The sequence below is a fragment of the Fukomys damarensis genome, unplaced genomic scaffold (genome assembly GCF_012274545.1).
Source record: "Fukomys damarensis isolate Sample0158 unplaced genomic scaffold, DMR_v1.0_HiC HiC_scaffold_27, whole genome shotgun sequence".
Classification (NCBI taxonomy): Eukaryota; Metazoa; Chordata; class Mammalia; order Rodentia; family Bathyergidae; genus Fukomys; species Fukomys damarensis.
In genome coordinates this window covers 5,884,101-5,902,990 of record NW_022900939.1, presented here as the reverse complement: position 1 = coordinate 5,902,990, position 18,890 = coordinate 5,884,101, and the positions used below count along the sequence as shown (strand labels likewise).

The 18,890-nt window shown below is 38.7% G+C and overlaps 1 protein-coding gene across 5 annotated transcripts in view; it reads right to left on the bottom strand.

The window, feature by feature from the left end:
* Ckap5 (cytoskeleton associated protein 5) overlaps positions 1-18,890 on the bottom strand; it is a 101,982-nt gene that overhangs the window by 82,521 nt on the left and 571 nt on the right. The window lies entirely within an intron of this gene.

The following is an 18,890-nucleotide window of genomic DNA, read 5'->3' as shown; positions in this document are numbered from 1 at the left end:
ATGTTGTATTTTTTTTTTTTTTTTTTTTTTTTTTTTTTGGAACCAGGGATTGAATTTGGGTCCTTGCGCTTGCAAGGCAGGCCACCGAACCGCTGAGCTAAATTCCTGGCCCTGTAGCAGCATTATTTGTAATAGCTCCAAAGTGAAAAAAACCCAAACATCCATCAACTGCTGAGTGGGTAAATAAAACATGGTATATATATATCCATATAATGGAATATCATTTTGTCATAAAAAAGGATTGGAGTAGTAACACAAACTACAACACAGGTGAACCTTGAAAACCTAGAAAGCATAATGCAAGAGGCTCTATGTTATGATTCCATTGTTATGAAATGCCTAGCTTAGGTAAGTCCTGAGAGACAGAAAGTAGATTAGTGGTTGCTAGGGGCTCGAGAAAAGAGAAGAAAAGGGAATTGGGAATGATTGCTGGTGGGTTTGGAGTATCTTTTTGGAGAAATGGAAAGGTCCTGGAATTGGACATTTGTGATGGCTGAATATTTTGTTAATATGTTAAAAGCCATAGAAAGATAATTTTATAGTACAGGAATTAATCTCAATAAAAAAAACCCTCATTGATAGGAGGCAATAAAAAAGCTGTGATATATTAATAGAAATGATATTTTACAGCCATGAAAACAGTTCTTAGCTACTAACAAACCATGGTGGGAGAAAAAAAGCTAGCTATTAAAGTATGATTATACAAACCCAAACAGTACAGTATTGAAAGATACACAAATTTGTAGTTTTATCAAAAAGAAAGGCAGCAGGAGGATATTCTAAAAATTCAGCATAGAAGAAGTAGAAAATATAATCAAGGACACAAGAAGTTACATAGAATATTGGTAATGATCTAGTTCTTCAGCTGGATAGTAGGAACATAGGTGTTTGCTTTTGTAAAACTCATAACACATTTTATTATTTGGGGGCGGTTACTGGGTATTAAACTCAGGACCTTGTGCTTGTGAGGCAGGAACACAATTTATTATTTATTTGTTTGTTTGTTTGTTTGTTTTGGTTTTGAGACAGGGTCTCACTATGTAGTTGAGACTGACCTGAAACTCACTATGTAGCCCAGGCTGGTCTCGAATTTGTTTTGGTTTTGAGACAGGGTCTCACTATGTAGTTGAGACTGACCTGAAACTCACTATGTAGCCCAGGCTGGTCTCGAACTCACAGTGATCCTCCTGCCTCAGCCTCCCGAGTGCTGGGATGATAGGCGTGCACCACCACACCTGGCAGTTTTGGTTTTTTTGAGACAGGGTCTCTTGTATTTGAGACTGACCTAGAACTCACTATGTAGCCCAGGCTGGTCTCGAACTCACATTAATCCACCTGCCTCAGCTTCCCAAGTGCTCGGGTAATTTTATTATATTTTTAACATTAAATATTTCATGAGTTTAAAAAAGGGGATGAAAAGATCTGCCTCTCACTAACAGAATATAATTTAAAAATTTACACTCTATAGTGTCTAAGTGTAATCAGGCAAACTTTCTTTTCTTTAACTGAGAGACACACTGGGTTGAAAAGTTAAAAAAAATTTATATTCATGAATCTCTGCTTTGCAATTAACTATCCATGAAACTTCAGAGATCACTTATAGGAGCTTCAGTATTCTCATGTATAAAACAATGAACCTGTATTGACAACTCTCCTGCCTCTAAAAGGTTATGAAACAGTATACCACAATAACTGTATATAAAAAACAGCATGCTTGCAATGTCCAATTTGTTAGTATTAAGATAGTGCAGTAAGGCAAAAATCTCATAGACCTATTCTCTCTGGCCTGTGGTTAAATTACCTCTAAGGAATGGTAATTTGCTTTATTCTAGTATTACAGATATTGTGACAATCCAAATAGTTGTATAAATGCAGGTTCTATCATCATTTTCTTCTTTGAGACAGGGTCTCACTATGTAGTTGAGACTGACCTGGAACTCACTACACAGCACAGGCTGGTTTTGAACTCACAGCGCTCCTCCTGCTGGGATTACAGGTGTGTGTCACCACGCCTGGCTATCATTTCCCTTTTTTTAAGTACTCTTACACCAAAAGAATATATTCCTTTTTTTGGGGGGGGGTACCAGGGATCAAACTCCAGCCCTTGCTCTTGCAAGGCAGGCTGCAAAACCACTGAGCTAAAGCCCCCGCCCCCAAAAGAATTATTCTGACATGAAGTCAAAAAGCAGGGCTGGGATTTAAATCAGTGGGGCCACCTCCTGCCTTGCAAGCACAAGGTTCCAAGTTCAATCCCTGGTACCAAAACCAAACAAACAAACACAGTAAAAAAAAAAAATCAGAGGTTCACATAGGCTACTCAAAAAACAAGATTTAGTTACCAGCCTTCTAAGCCTAATGAAGAAAATGTGGTAAAAGGTTAAAAATACACACAAACGCACATATACACAAAAAAACCTAAATCAGGATATCAGAAATTTAAATTGTGTTTCCTTCTCCATATACAAAGTACTGAGAAAGAGTTTCTGGATCATCCGGCTACATCTAGCACAATTTGTGGTACTAAGTAGCCAGTATCAGATTCAGAGCAGGCCTCCATATGGGCTGTTCACATGGTGGCAACCCAGCTGAATATTCCATCAGTCATCCCTGGCAAATCCATGACACACTAGAACAGGTCCATATGGCTTCACTAAAGAATTTTACCAAGTTGTTTGTGGTGGTGTATGCCTGTAATCCCAGCACTCGGGAGGCTGAGGCAGGAGGGTCACTGCGAGTCTGAGACCAGCCTGGGCTACACAGTGAGTTCCAGGGCAGTCTGAACTACATAGTGAGACCCTGTCTCCAAAAAAGAAAAAAAGAAAAAATACCAACCAAATAAGAATTAACATTGGGCTGGGGATTTAGCTCAGTGGTTCTGCCGCCTGCCTTGCGAGTACAAGGTCCCAAGTTTGATCCCCAGTGCCAATAACATCAATGATACTGAAAAAATTCCAAAAATATAAAGAGATAACATTTCCAAACTCATTCCGTAAGGATAACATTATTCTGATACTACAGCCAAAGTACTACAAAGAACTACAGTGATATGCCCAATGAATACTGATATAAAAATCCTCAATAAAATACTAGCACACTGAACTAACCCACATTAAAAGGATTATCATGATGAAGTGAGTTTTAATCCTAAACTACAAGGATGATTTAATATATGAACCAAAATCAATGTAATATACCACATTAACAGAATGAAGGGCAAAAACCATGAGAATCTCAACTGATTCAGAAAAAGTATTTAACAAGATTTACCACCTTTTCACTCAACAAGCCTAGGAGCAGAAGGAAACCACCTCAACAGTAAATGCCTCATACTCAGTGGAGAAATACTGAAAGCTTTTTCTTTACAACCAGGAACTAGCCAAGGAAGTGGCTCTTGCCACATCTATTCAAGTTAGTACTGACGGTCTTAGCCAGAACAATTAGACAAGAAACAAAGGGCATCAAAACTGAAAAAGAAGTAAATTACCTCTGTTCACAGATTACATATGTAAAAAATCCTAAAGACTGCACAAAAAAAACCTTTAGAACTAATAAATTCACCAAAGTTGCAGGATACAAAAACACAAAATCAGGTGCACTTCTATGCATTAATGAACAATCCAAAAAAGAAATTAAAGAAACAATTTTATTTACAATAGCACCAAAAAGAATAAAATACTTAGGATATAAATCCAACAAAATATGTAGCAAACATATACACTGAAAACAATAAAACAATGCTGAAAAAATTAAAGATACTGTATAAGTAGGTGCAAAGACATCTCATGTTCATAGTTTGGAAGATTTAATACTGTTAAGATATCCTAGATCACGACCCAAAGAGATCTACAGATGAATATAATTCATATCAAAATCCCAAAAGCAATTTTAATAGAAAAATTCATCCTGCTGGGTGTGGTGGTGCACTCCTATAGCACTCCAGAGGCTGAGGCAGGAGGATCGAGGCCCTGCTACATATGGAGTTCAGGGAAAGCCTGAACTACAAAGTGAGACTGTGTCTTAAAAAAAAAAAAAAAAAAAAAAAAAAAATCCTAACACTAATATGTAATCTTTTTTTTTTTTGGTTTTTTTGAGACAGGGTCTCACTATGTAGTTGAGACTGACCTGGAACTCACTATGTAACCCAGGTTGGTCTCGAACTCACAGCGATCCTCCTGCCTCACCCTCCCAAGTGCTGGGATTACAGGCGTGTGCCACCACACCTGGCATAATATGTAATCTTAAGGAACCCCTAAACAGCCAAAATAATTTTGAAAAAGAACAAAGTTGAAGGACTTACCTATCTTGATTTCAAAATATAGTATAAAGCTACAGTAATCCAAATAGTATAGGAGACTTGGGGGCATAGCTCAGTTGTAGAATCCCGGCCTAGCAGGCATGAGGCCCTGGGTTTGATCCCATCCTGGAGAGGGTGGCTGAAAGGGGTGGTGGTGACTAGCCTGGTACTAACCATGAAAACAGTGACTTTTGTTGTTGAATTTTTCCTTTTGTATTTTTGGTTCCAGTATTTTGCTTACAAAATAATCTTATGCCATAAACAGATTTAAAACTTAAAAAAAAAAAAAAAAAAAAGATACAACCAATAGAATGAAAAGGAAATCTATGAAATGGTAGAGAATATCTACAAATCATGTATGTCAGAAGAGGCTAATTCTTAGGACAATATAAATATATAAATATTATATAAATATAAATATAAGGTGGGAGTGGTGGTACACACCTGTAACCCTAGCAGTCTCGGAGACCAAGGCAAGAGGATTAAAAGTTTGACTACCTAGTATACTTACCACTAACGAACTGTACAGTTAACAGTGGCTAAAATGAGATAAGAGTGGTGGTGCACACGTGTAATCCTAGCACTCAGGAAGCTGAGGGAGGAAGACTGCTACCAGTTCCAGGCCAACCTGGACTATATAGTGAGTTCAAGGCCAGCCTGAATTACATAGCACCAGACCCTGTCTCCCAAACCTCCCCAAAATGGCTAAGATGGTAAATGTTGCCCCCCACCCCACGATACACTCATCTACACAACAAAATGCTCTATAGCATTAAGATATTGAGACCTAAAGAAAATATATAAATATTGATGTGGAAGGAAAAAAAAAATTTTTTTTTTTTTTTTTTTTTTTTTGCAGTGCTACGGATTGAACCCAGGGCTCAGGCCTCAGGCCTCATGCATGCTGGGCAAGTGCTTTCCCACTGAACTACAGCTCCAACCCATTAAGTTTTTTATTTTTTCATTTGAGACAGGGTCTCACTATGTAGTTCAGGTTAGCCTTGAACTCACTATGGAGCCCAGACTGGTCTCAAACTTGCAGAGAACCTCCTGTCTCATCCTCCCAAGGGCTGGAACTATGTATGTGCATCATCACCCCAACAGCCCATTAAGTTTTAAAAAGAAACCTGCATATTTGCAGTATAGGAAGGCTAATTGTGTGTATATGTGTGTATAGAGACATGTAATTGCTAATGACCCCCCCCCAAAAGATACCAGGTTGTAATCCCTGAAACCTGTAAATGTTACATTATTTGGAAAAATGGCCTTTGCAGAGGTAAATAAATTAAGGATCTTGATATGAAGATCTTTGCTAACAGGAAACACAGGGAGATGTAACACACAACAGAGAAGTAAAGACATATCAGAAAAACTTTAGAATGGGCTGAAGTGGTTTAGGGATGTAGCTCAGTGGCACCACACCTTCCTGGCAAGTGCAAGGTCCCAAGTTTGATCCCTGATACCAGAGGGGAAAAAAAGAACAGGCTGAAGTAATGTGGCCACAAGCCAAGGATCACCAGCAGCCAACAGCAGCTGGAAGAGGCAAGGCAAAGATTCCCTCCTAGAGCCTCCGGAGTGTGGCCAGCCGATACCTTGATGCTAACTCCTAAGACTCATTTTGATTTCAGAAATCCAAAATTGAAAGAGAACAAATTCTGTTTGTTTGTTTTGGTACCAGACTCAGGCCCTTATGTTTGCAAGGCACAAAGCCAAACCACTGAGCTAAAATCCCCAGCCCCAAATTCTGTTGTATTAAGGCACCAAAGGAAACTAGGAATCTAATACCTTAGCCATAGGAAATTAATACATTATACATGTTTTACTGCACATAAAATTTTTCTGGAAGGATCCACAGAAAACTGTTAACCATGGCTACTTTTGTTTTTTTGGTATCAGGGATCCAACTAGGGGCCTTGTGCTTGCCAGGCAGGTGGTGGAACTACTGGGCTAAATCCCCAGACCAACCATGGCTACTCTTGAGCAGTATAGCTAAGGGCTACACAAAGAACATACTTTTCACTTTAATACATTCACGGCGGGACCATAATTCATGTCTCACTGTTGGGTGATTCTGAACCACTGGCGGTTTAAGCCAGCTGCAATGTGTTAATGATATACAGTTATGCCCTTTAGCTTTAAGTTTGTTCATTTATTTTTTAAAACAAAGAGTTTTAATTTTAATGTCTTTTATAATAATGTTTTCAGAAGTTTTACAATTTAAAAATTTCCAGCTTGGAATCTTGAAACTGGACCTGCTCATACTCATGCCATAGGTTACAATGCACTCTGCCATCTTAACATTTTTTTATCATTCTAACAGTTTTGGGGGACACCATATTGTCTTTAAAAGGAGGAAGGAATTAAGCAGGATGTGGTAGCACACAGCCATAATCCCAGCACTCTGTGGAGCTGAGACAGAAGAATCACAAGCTTGGGCTCAACCTGGGCAACTCAGCAAGTTAACAAGACCATTTCAAAATAAAAAATAAAAATGGGCAGAGTGTAGCTCAGTGTGAAGGGCCTGGGGCAATGCCCAGTACTGGGGGATGGGTTGGTATGGGGCTGAATGTTTTTACCCACCCCTTTAAGAAGGAACTAAATCATAGTCATTATCCTTAGCATCTAGCATTGTGCTTTGCACCCTAGTATAAAATTCCTAAAACAGCACAATTTAATCAAATTACAGAAGTCTTAACTACACCAAAAAAAAAGTTTTTTGAGCTGTTTATAAAGAGTATTTTGCATGTTAAATGTTTATTTCAAATGTGTTGGGAAAACATGATATATTTAAAGCAATTCTGCACCAAACATTTTTTCAAAGTGAAAAATTGCTCAGAAATAGAATTTTGAAGTTTTATATGATTTTTGCTACTTTTTAAATTATAAAATCAAGGAAAAGAGGGTAATTTTATTTTTAGAAACTTTCAGTTTAGCAAAGCCGCTGCAGTAGTCAATCTGACTGTAGAGCTCTCTAGTTAAGGTTCAGTTCAGTCTAAACCATGGAGTCCTGTGAGGCTCTGGTGCTAACTAATCCTGCTTTGCCACACACCTTAGGTGAACCTCAGTTTTATCACCCATAGTAGCTCCCACCTTCATATGGTTCCCTATTTAGCACACACTTCTTGAGCATGCATTTTTGCCTGGCACTATTCTAAACAATTCACATGTACTCATATACATGCTGCTATTACCATCCCCATGTAACAGATTAAGAAACATTGGCACAGAGGGTAAGGAATTAGTCTAAAGTGATTCAATTAACTGTAGCTGTGAAGACTAAATGAGATTTTTGGCTGTACATGTTAAGAAGCTCCCCAATGTTCATATTATTCTTCTGTCCCCAAGAACACATGCACTTGTCACATCATGTGGGGCTACTCCATTAGACACTGAACACAGTCTGTGTACCAGAGCCTGTGGGTAACTACTAACAAAATTGTAACAGAGACATCCAGTCTAGGCTGGGAGGTGAGGGAAGGTCTCCCTGAGAAAGTGGTATTTAGGCTGAGAACTAAAGGGATGTAATAGCACTGGGGATTTAACTCAGTGGTTCTACTGCCAGCCTTGCAAGCACAAGGACCAGAGTTCAATCCCTGGTACCAACGAACGAAAGAAAGGGAAATAATAGGGATTGGTCAGGTAAAGGCATAATAAATAAGGACAACAATGAATGTTTCAGGCATGTGTGAGAAAGCCTGAAATATCTAGGAAAGAGTAAAGAACAGAGTTGAATGGAAAGGGCCATGTCACATAAATCCAGAAACTTTATTTAAGCAAGTAGTACTCACAGACTGCCTGGCAAGTACCAAGCACTCAGCAAACAGTACCTATCATTATTGTGCTATTATTATAAGCATCATTCCCTGTCATGTAAAGGTACAAGATCCCAATAATGAATGTAACTGTACTGTCTACCTAAGATGTACCAATAAACTCAATGAGGAAAAAAAAAGCATCATTCATCCTAGAGTCATTTAGGGATTTTAAGACTGATGTCAGCCTTAGCCAAATCCTTACTTTAGTCTTCAAGTTCAAGAAAGACCCAGGTGAGGTTATTCTTAGGACCAAATACAGCAAGTTTTCTTATTCCAGAAAACAAACTGCTCCTTCAGGTGTACTTTCTAACCTTCAGAAAATCGAAGATTTACTAATAAACAAGTCAGATGTTATGGTGATATTCAAGGGGTCTGGCCACAGTTTTTGAAGGAATCTCTCATATTAAACACACTCAAAACTAGCAAGCAGTTCTCTCAAGCATAAAAATATTTTTATTTACTGCAGAGATTTCTGGTATGGAATTTGCTTTTACTCCCAAATGAAGCACCCATGCTGGTTTTAGACTAGATTCCATGATTTGGGAGGGTGGGGGTGGGTACCGGGATTCCAACTCTGGACCTTGTGCTTGTGAGGCAGGCGGCAGATCCAGGAAGCTAAATAACCCAGCCCTCCATGACTTTTTTTTTTTTTTTTTTTTAAGAGAACATATTACATAAAGGAGCTGGAGAAAAATATGGAATTAAAATACCACAATAAATCCTAAAAATCTACAAATGAGAGATTTTATACTTGAAGTAGTTTGAGAACACAATAGAGCACTACAAATAAATATAAAACAGAGGGAAATATGGCAAAACTCATTAGGGAATGAGATATTATTCCCAAAACATTTTTAATATAAATCTAAGGAAATATAAAAGCCTCCTAGTGTTGTTAAGCAAAGTACTGTATAATAATATGTAATAATCATTTAAACATTTCAGAATAATCCCTTGAACACTCAGTGCAATATACCCTCAAAATGTAGTGCTCATGATATAGGGTAAATAATATAACTCCCAACCTACTAGATGTCAGAAATGTAGAGTTTGTATTCCCCAAAACTAAAGAATGAATTCTAAGGAACAACAGAGGTTAAGAATAGAAAAACCTTATTGACAGCTCCTCAGAGATGGGAGGGGACCCAAAAGTGGATTGCCAATGAGTCCATTTCTCAAAGGAAGTTTTATAGAGCAATATCACAAAGTGGACACAATATTGGTCAAAACTATGATCAACCAGTAAAATTACTTAGGTAATATTGATCCAATGGGAAAGCAGGTCACATAAAAAGTGTACATGGAAAGAACAAAGAATTTTTTTAGGAAGGCAGGGATAAGGAGGTCTCAGTCGCCTACCTGGGTGACTGTTACCTAGCGAATTTATTGGACCAGGGGATACCATGTATCTGATTCCCTGGAGAGGCACGTAGGTCTGGTCACATTCCATCTTTATCTTGAGGCCTGGTCTTGAACAGGTACGCCTCCAGCCACAATTGTAAACTGTTCTCATCCTCTGCACTGATTCCCCCTCGGGCCTAGCCCTGTCTGACTACCTAACTTAGCAATCTATAATATTAACAGGAGCTACAGAAAAACTAAACAAGGTCTTGCGGCACTGCTACCTTGTGTAGGCTGGGTTTGAACATGTGATCCTCCTGCCTCAGCCTCCCAGTGCTGGAAGTACAGGAAGTGTCATCATTTCAATCTTGTCCTGTGGATTTTTGTTTTTGTTTTTGGTATGGGTGATCGAACTCAGGATTTGCACTTGCTGACGCAGGTGCAGCACCACTGAACTAAATCCCCCACTCTATCATTTCAATCTTTTTTTAAATTTGGTACAATGGATCAAACTCGAGACCTTGTGCTTAAGAGGCAGGCAGCAGAACCACTGAGCTAAAAATCCCCAGCCCTCATTTCAGTCTTAATGCTTTATATTCTGTAGTTTTCCTTTGACCTTTGTGATCAAGCTAACACTTGTAGTGATCTTGTAGCAGTGTTCCTTTCTAATTTTAGCTCTTGATTTAAAGAATCAAACTGATTTAAAATGTTCATAAAAGAGTAAGATTTGCTTGACAGAAGTTAATAAAAATTGTAATATTTACTTATGCAGCTGAAAAGGCTTTTGTGGTTTATTTCCTGGTAGTAGTTGGCTTTCAGATAGTAAAATGCTACTTTAAATCAAATGGTTGAAAAAAAAAGTACAGCCATATTAAACAAATGAATTACTTAAAGAAATACTTGAGATTTCCCAACTTTTTCTCACCTTTACAGAAAGGATCTAAAAGTCAGTTTAATTAATAACACCTAGGGCTGGGGATTTAGCTCAGTGGTGCTGCTGCCTGACTCGCAAGCAGAAGGAGTTAAGTTTGATCCCCAGTGCCAAATAATGAATAAATAAATAAATAACATCTAAGAAATATAAATAAGATATCAAAGAAGTAGATTTCTTACTTCTCAATAAAATAATGAAAATCATGACTAAGGAAAAACAAGGTAGGTCATTGTGCCTTCTCTGCCATCACACCTATAACAGAAACAAATGACCATTTCAACTGAATCTGAATATATGCTCAGAACACATCTCTAGACAAAGACCATATGCCAAGTACAAACACCTACTGTTGCCAAGACAGAGGAAACAATGTTTTCTTGGCACTTAAAAGGTGTTAGCAGAAAAAAAAAGATCCTTTAAGAGCCAATACAAAGAGGACATTTGTTTATGACCTAAACTTCTCTGAAAGTCAAATAATCTGTATAATCTCATGTTTAGCTTAACATAAACACAGATAGAAATATATAGAAATGAGTAACGCACAAAGTAAACATCATAGTTTGTAATAGGCAAAGGTCTATAGTATTATATGGCCAAAAAAAGAAATAAGAGAGAAGTGAAAAATCATCCTTACAAAATATATATGAATACCTATCCCTCCTGGAATTATAACTTATTCTCTTCACCTATTTTGAGGATGGGCTAAAATTAACAACTTGCTCCCAAATAATAGGTATTAAGAGGGAAAAACTTTACTACTTCATCTGGCTAACATTACCTGGGTGTTCAAGATGAACATCACAAGAAATATACAGATATCACACACCCCAGAAATGGTATGATGGTATTCTTTCTGAAATACAAAACCCTGTCTAATGAGAAAAACAGATTAGACTCCTTAAAATTGTCAGTCATGAGGACAAAGAGACTGAGAAAATGATAATGACAAAGACCAGGGAAGCTAGAAGAAATAACCACTAAATGCAATGTATTAACCTAGACTAGATCCTAAAACAGAAAGGGGTATAAGAGAAAAGTTGTTGAAGCTGGTGTCTTTAAAATTAAAGTATTACTGCCTGGTGTGGTGGTGCTCACCTGTGAATCACACTTGCAATCCCTGGACTCAGAATGCTGAGGCAGGAGGATTGTTGCAAGTTTGAGGTCAGCCTGAGCTCCATAGTGAGTTCAAGGCCAGTCTGAACTACACAACTAGACCCTGTCTCAAAAAAAATATTTAAAAAAAATTTTTAAATAAAATTAAAGTAGTACCAATGTTGGTTTCTCAGATTTGACTAAAATAACGGGAAACTGAGTGAGAAGTATTAAGAAATTCTCTGCATCATTTTTGCAAATTACTTTTAAGTCTAAAAGTATTCCAAAAATGTATAATGGATGTTGGGAAATGGGAAGGAAGGTTTCAAATGGGATGGGGAAAAAAGGAAGAGGGAGGGAGAAAGGAAGAACAGGACAAGGAAAAAAGTAAAAATGAAGAAAAAAATGGAACCAAAGCTTTTGTATATAGGGAGGGGAGGAGGTTTGGACGGGATGGGATAAAATTAAATTTACTTTAAAAAAAGAAAAAGATGAAAATGAAAGGTTTATCTTTAAAAGTTTTGTATTGGGCTGGGGATTTAGCCCAGTGGTTCTGCCGCCTGCCTTGCAAGCATAAGGTTCTGAGTTCGATCCCTGGTACAAAAAAAAGTTTTGTATTAATGATCATTCTCTTCAAAAAAAAAAAAAAAAAAAAAATCAACATCATGAAAAACAAAATTTTTATGAAGTAGCACTACAGCTGGGGACAGTGACAAACACCTGTAATAATAGATACTCAGAAGGCTGAGCTCTGTCAGAGGGTCACAAGCTTGTGGCTAGTCTGAGCAACTTAGTGAGATCCTTTCTCAAAATAAAACATAAAAAGGGCTGAGGACTCAGCTCAGTGGGACAGCGTTTGCCTAGCATGCATGAGATCCTGAATTTAATCCCCAGCAATCCCCCCCACAAAAAGTAGGTGCACTACATACCTACTGGAATGGCTACAATTTCTAAAAAACATAAAACTGTCAAGAATGTGGACCAACAGGAAATCTCATTCATTGCTGATGTGAATACAAAGGAGTACAGCCACCTTGGAAGACAATAGTCTTATAAACTGTGGTACATCTATAAAATGGAGAGTAAGTCATTAATAAAAACAAATGAAACACACACACACACAAAAAAAAAAAACCCAAATGAGCTACTAAGCCATGGAAAAAGTGAAGTGAAAGAAACCAGTTTGAAAAGGGTACATATGGAATGATCTCATTTATATGACATTCTGGCAGAGACAAAACTATATAGATAGTAAAAAGATCAGTGGTTGCCAGGGCTTGGGGGGAAGACAGGGAATATGGGTGAAATACAGGGAAGTTTTAAGGCAAAGAAGCTATTCTTTATGATTTTTTTTAATCCTGTAAAAACAGCACATGGCACAAGCCTGTAATCTCAGCTTTTAGGAGGCTGAGGCAGGAGGATCTCTGTAAGTTCCACAACAGCAAGGCCTACATAGTGCATTCAAGGTGAGTGTGCACTACATAGCAAGACCCTGTCTAAAAAAGCCAAAAAACAACACCCCAAAACAAAAAAACACCACAGAAGGACACCAGCCCCCTGCAGACAGCAGTGTAGGGGTCACATCAGTCCCTGTGTCAACACACTAGCAGACAGGCACCTTTAATATGGAGCCTTCCTGGGTACCTGAGAACCTCTGAGAGCTTGAGCTGGAACTGAAGCTGAAGCCAGAAGTACAGCTGCGTCCTGGGTCCGGGCCTTGGTTTAAATGTTGGTCTGTGGCAGGCAGAGCCTAAGATCTTTAATATGTGGGCACAGCACGGTTCCCAGGTGTGGGGTACACAATCAGGACAAGTAAACTGAACTTGCAGCAGACATTCTGGTCTTCCCTTCCTTGGGGTTCACGAGGGCCTCGACAGCCTCAGCATGTGCACTCACAACCTTGGTATTGCTGGTCTGCACTCTCTTCAAATCCTTTCTATATTCCTTGACAAAACACACATTCCTGGAGCTGGGGATTTAGCTCCGTGGTTCTGCCGACTGCCTTGCAAGCGCAAGGACCCAAGTGCAAAAACAAAAAAGCAAAAAAACAAAAAAACAACCCAGTACTAAAAAAACAAAAAACACATTCCTCCGAAACTTTGGGCCTACTCCTTTAACAGATTCCCACCCTGTGATCACACTCTCTCTATGGCCAGGGTTCCTGGATGCCATTTTTAGACTGGTTGTGTGTGGTATGGTTCTTGGTCTTAGCCATATCTACACTGTGACTGCAGCTTTACATTACAATGGTGGATAAATAAATGACACTGTATCTGTTAAAATCTACCAATCTTTGTAACAGGGTGATCTTTAACGTGTGTAAACTTTAAAAAGACCTTGAAGAGGTTGAGGGATCCAAGAAAAGAATAAACACTCTGATAAGTGACTCTAACAATATTATAAATGTGTGAAACAACCTCACAAAGGGAGTGAAGGGGAGGTGTCCTGACCTAACTTCAGAATAAGTATAGAGTCAGCAAGACTAAAGGAAAAAACACTTTACTGTAGTTGGTAAAGTTGTTTTCCACAAGAGACCAAGTTAACAATATACTATCCAAGTATACCAGAACTAAATAATTAAATAAAGGGTAATCATGTTATTTACTGTTGGAGTAGAAATTTACAGACTAGCAAGGGGAAGATGTTAGAATGACCTATGCAATAATAGATCACAGTCAGTAAAAGATCACATCAGTAAAAACTCACGTTTAAATTAACATACAGATGGCCACTTGAAGAAATTTTTACATATATCTATATACCTGGGGTTAACACATATACATACTTTTCTGTTAAGTCAGCTTTCCATTATTGTAACAAATACCCGATATAAATCAACTTATAAAGAGAAAAGGCTTATTTTGGCTTTCAGTTTTGCAGGTTGTTGATTTAAGGCCGGTGGCAAGGCAGTGCACCAGGGCAGAAGCAGCTAGAGGGCAGAACAGCTCACCTGATGGCCAAGAAGTGAAAGGGGTCCCAACAGTTCCTTCACGGACGCCCTGGCAGTGCCTGGAAGACCTCTTACTAGGTCTCCACTGCTTCTCAATAGCAACAAGCTGGGGACTATGCCTTTAACACATACCTTTGGGAAATATTTAAAATCTACAATACAGTAATTTTCTTGCTTTATTGGCTGAAAAGGCCCAAAAGAAGCAATACCCAAGTAGCAATGAGAATACGTAGTGCCAGGTCTTGGTTCCTACACCATTTTCCAATAAAAGGAAGCAAGTTTCCTTCAAGAAATGGGTAATTCTAGCTCTGGGACAGGAAATATACAAGATGAGCTTGGAGCATCTTATAGCGTCAGAAAGCAAGGAAGTCGGCGGGGAGGCGGGTGGGGGAAGAAAACAAACAAAATGCAACTCAATCAATCCATCGTCAAACACACATTAGAGCAGCACCAGAGCCAACTGCAATAACCCTCAGTGGACCAAACTGGAACAATCTGAGCAATAAAACATAGTAGTATTGAAATATAACCCAAAGCATAAAATTAAACATTTTGAGCCTATGCTGATATAAATACTTAAATTAATAAATGGGGAGGGCAGTCAAATCTATGCAGAAGAACTCCAAATAGATTATATAGATATTTCACCCTGGAGGGCAGAGAACACATTTCCCCAACATTTCTCAAGTGTAGACTATACACAGTGACTTCCTTTCAAAGAGCACAGTGCGGAAAGGGATTAAAAAAAGAAAATAAAAGTAGCTTCACAGTGAAGAAACTTCACAAACACTACTTCATCCAGGAAATCAAAGTCAATGCTAACAGACATATACCTGGTGGCTAGTATGTACCCTTGATATGTGATGAAATGGTATTTTACCTTTGTAGTTTTCCAGCCAAAAACCCATAGGCCAAATCTAAGCATAAGAAAAACACTGAATTCCAAAAGAGACACATTTATTTGACTAGTGCACCTTAAAACCTGTAGATTGGAAAAGTTTTTGTTTTCTTCTAATTTAAAAATTGGATGGGCTGGGGATTTAGCTCAGCACTTCGGTGGCCTGCCTTGTAAGCGCAAGGACCCGAGTTCAATCCCCGGTACCAAAAAAAATTAAAAAGTTGGAGAGTCAACTTTACTTTCCCATCTAGTAACAAACACAAATCTATAATTTTTCTAGTTTTCTTAGCTGAAGATTTCCAAGTTAGTCTACTGAGATACTGCTCTCATTCAAAGATACAGAGACTCAGCCATTGGTTAGTTACACATTGGCTTTATCACTTTATCCAGAGATTACACCAGTTTGGGCCACTTTTGTTCAACAAATACTTTTGACTACCTACTCTGTTCCAGACATTGTTTGAGGTATTGAGGTAATCTCTCGGAGAAATAAAACTCATGCTCTGCTTTCATTTCAGTAAGGAAACTTGACACAAGCAAACAATAAACAACCTATCATAGAACAATGCTTTGAGGTAAAGAGGAAAGTGAGGAAAAGTCACCAAGTGGGCTAATCTAAATGGGAGCTTAGAAAAATGGCTCTGTGAGATGACATTTGAGCTAAGACCTGACTGGAGACTGTAACACAGGCTTGCAGTAGAGGGAGAATAGAGTGGCTTGTTCCATACAAGTACAGCAAAGACACAGACCAGAAAGCAAAAGCTTAATGGGTTGGAAGTATATCAAGCAGAGTCTGATAGGAATGAGCTAAGTAACATGTTTTGAACTAAAGACCTGAGAATACGAGAGTTACTTAAAAACCTCAAATCTCCCTACACAGACCACACTCTTTAAAATCTCTGGGAGTGGTGGTACACACCTGTACTCCCAGCATCCTCGGAAGACGAGGGAGGATCACAAATTCAGGGCCAGCCTGGGCTCCGTAGTGAGTTCAAGGTCAGCCTAAACTACATAGTGAGACCCTGTCTAAAAAAAAAAAAAAAAAATTAAGATTAAACATCTCAATTTTGGGCCAGGGATTTAGCTCAGTGGTTCTGGCGCCTGCTTTGCAAGCGCAGGGACCCGAGTTTGATTCCTGATGCCAAAAAAAACCCAAACAAAATAACATCTCAAACTTAGGCTCTCCTTGACTCCACCCCACTGTCATAGGTGTTCACTTCAAATATGGTTAACACTGTATTTTGAACTTTCCCACTAAAAACTATCATGCCTGTCACTCATTTTTTATCTTATCTCAGTGTAAGTAAAACAATGGATTAAAAAAATAAAAAATGTGGCACCTGGCCAGTATTCAGTAAATATTAGTGCCTATTAGTAAAAGTATTTAAGAATTTATTTCCATCAAGGACCAAGACTGAGCTAGAGGGATTATAGAAACTGCAATATGCTACAGTTGTTTGAAAGATTGAACTGTCGAACTCCCTTCCGTCAAGGGTTCTTTCTCTGGCTCAGTAGCATAGTCGCTGAATCTATAACAATGTTTGACATGCAGTAAACATCAGTCTCTGCTGAATGAATGTGAAGCCATTATGTCTAACTTGAATTCAAAGTTTCATTCCTCACTAAGATTTTAGGGTTTTTTTTTTTCTTTCTTTTAATACAGGGTCTCACTATATCATTCAGGCTGGACTCAAACTTGCAGCAATCCTTCTGCCTCAGTCTCCCAAGTACTGTGATTGCTGCTACACACCCCACTAAGACTTTAAACACTAGCCAAAAGTACTGATAAAGATGTTACTTATTGTCTCCCAAAAATCTAGAAGAGGTGTTCATAACATTAACATTGTATTTATTGCAATTAAAACTACTACTAAAAAAAAAAAAAAAAAAGGATAAAAAAACTCTATTAGTAAAAATTGAACTGTCAATTGCAGAAGACTAATAAAATTAAGCCGGGTGTGGTGGCTCAGGCCTGTAATTCCAGCACTAAAAGGCAGAGGCAGGAGAATTACGAGCTCCAGGTCAGCCTGAACAACAAAGTAAAACCCTGTCTCAAAATAAATAAATAAAATAAAAATAAAATTACCACACACCACAACTCAAAGTTGATGATCAAAACTTTTAAACTACAGTGAATAGTGAAGACATTAAAACAATAGTGATACCAAGACTTGTCATGTAGAGGTACAAGATCCCAACAATGAATGTAACTGTACTGTATCCCTAAAATGTACCAATAAACTCAATTAAATCTGAAAATAAATAAATAAATAAATAAATAAATAAAACAATAGTGAATAGGCCTGGGGATTTAGCTCGGTAGCACAGTGCCTGCCTCACAAGTGCAAGGTCCTCAGTTATATCCTGGGTACCAGAAAGAAGAAAGAAAGGAAACAATAGTGAACAGAAGCTGTGTGTAGTGGCACACGCCTGTAACTCCAGCATGTGGGAGGCTGAGACAGGTGAGTCACTTCAAGTTTGAGGTCAGCCTGTGCCACACAGCCAGTTCAAAGCCAGCCTGGGATACGTAGCCAGAAAAACCAAATAAAAATCATGATGATGATGATAATAACAATAATAAAACTAATAATGAAGTCTAAGGCATAATGCTTCTGAATACGTTGTTCACACTGTCTTAAGTGAATTTAAATTTTTTTCTCACAAACTTACCAACTAGATTTCACTTACGCTGAATAAATTGATTTCACTTTCATCTGTATAGTTGAGTTTCCAGTTTTACAGTTTTACAGTTTCAAGTCAGGCACAATGGCACATGCCTAAGCACTCTGGGAGGCTGAGACAAGAGGACTCTACGCTCAAGCCCAGTGTGGGCAAATTAGCAACTTATGGAGACCCTGCCTCAAAACTAAAACAAATAAATAAGTAAGTAAACAATAAAAGGGAAGGTAGAAGGTGTAGTCCCGTGTGTCAGTGTAAATGCCGATTCGACCCCCAATACCCCACACACAAAGTTTCCAAGATTGGAAGCTTGAATGACTTGCTCTGTAGGTCAAAGAAGGACTTTTCAGGGTTATGAAAATGGAGAAGAGAGGAACTCACCTTTCTAAAAATGAGTTTTCGGTTACTATAATTATGCATAATATAAGACAGGCATATCTGGGCCAAGATTTGATGCCTTGGTTCCCCTGAGAATTAAATTAGAGTCATACATAAATTTGGGGCAAGTGCTGCAAAAACTTCACCCTCAATTAATGCTGACTGAAAAGCTCGGTTAAGATTCCTCAACAGGAATACATTTTCTAACACTCAGCAGCCACTCCGCCAACGTCTCATTCATCGCTTGCTACGTAAGAAACGAGAGGAGACGCATTAAACCCTGCCTGGCAATTAGCAGGTCTGCAGGTAGCCATCCCACCAGCCAGAGAGTGTTAGCTGCAAAGTAGGAATCCGGCCTGGGAGCCCCAGGTTGAAGCACTAAGGGCTGCTGAACCTGCAGCTGCTGCCTACAGCGCTGGTCCCGAGACCGCCAGAGCCCGGCGACGCCTGAACTCTCCCGACACCTTTCGGGAGAGAAAGCCAGGCGTCAAGGGCGGAGCGGCGATCGC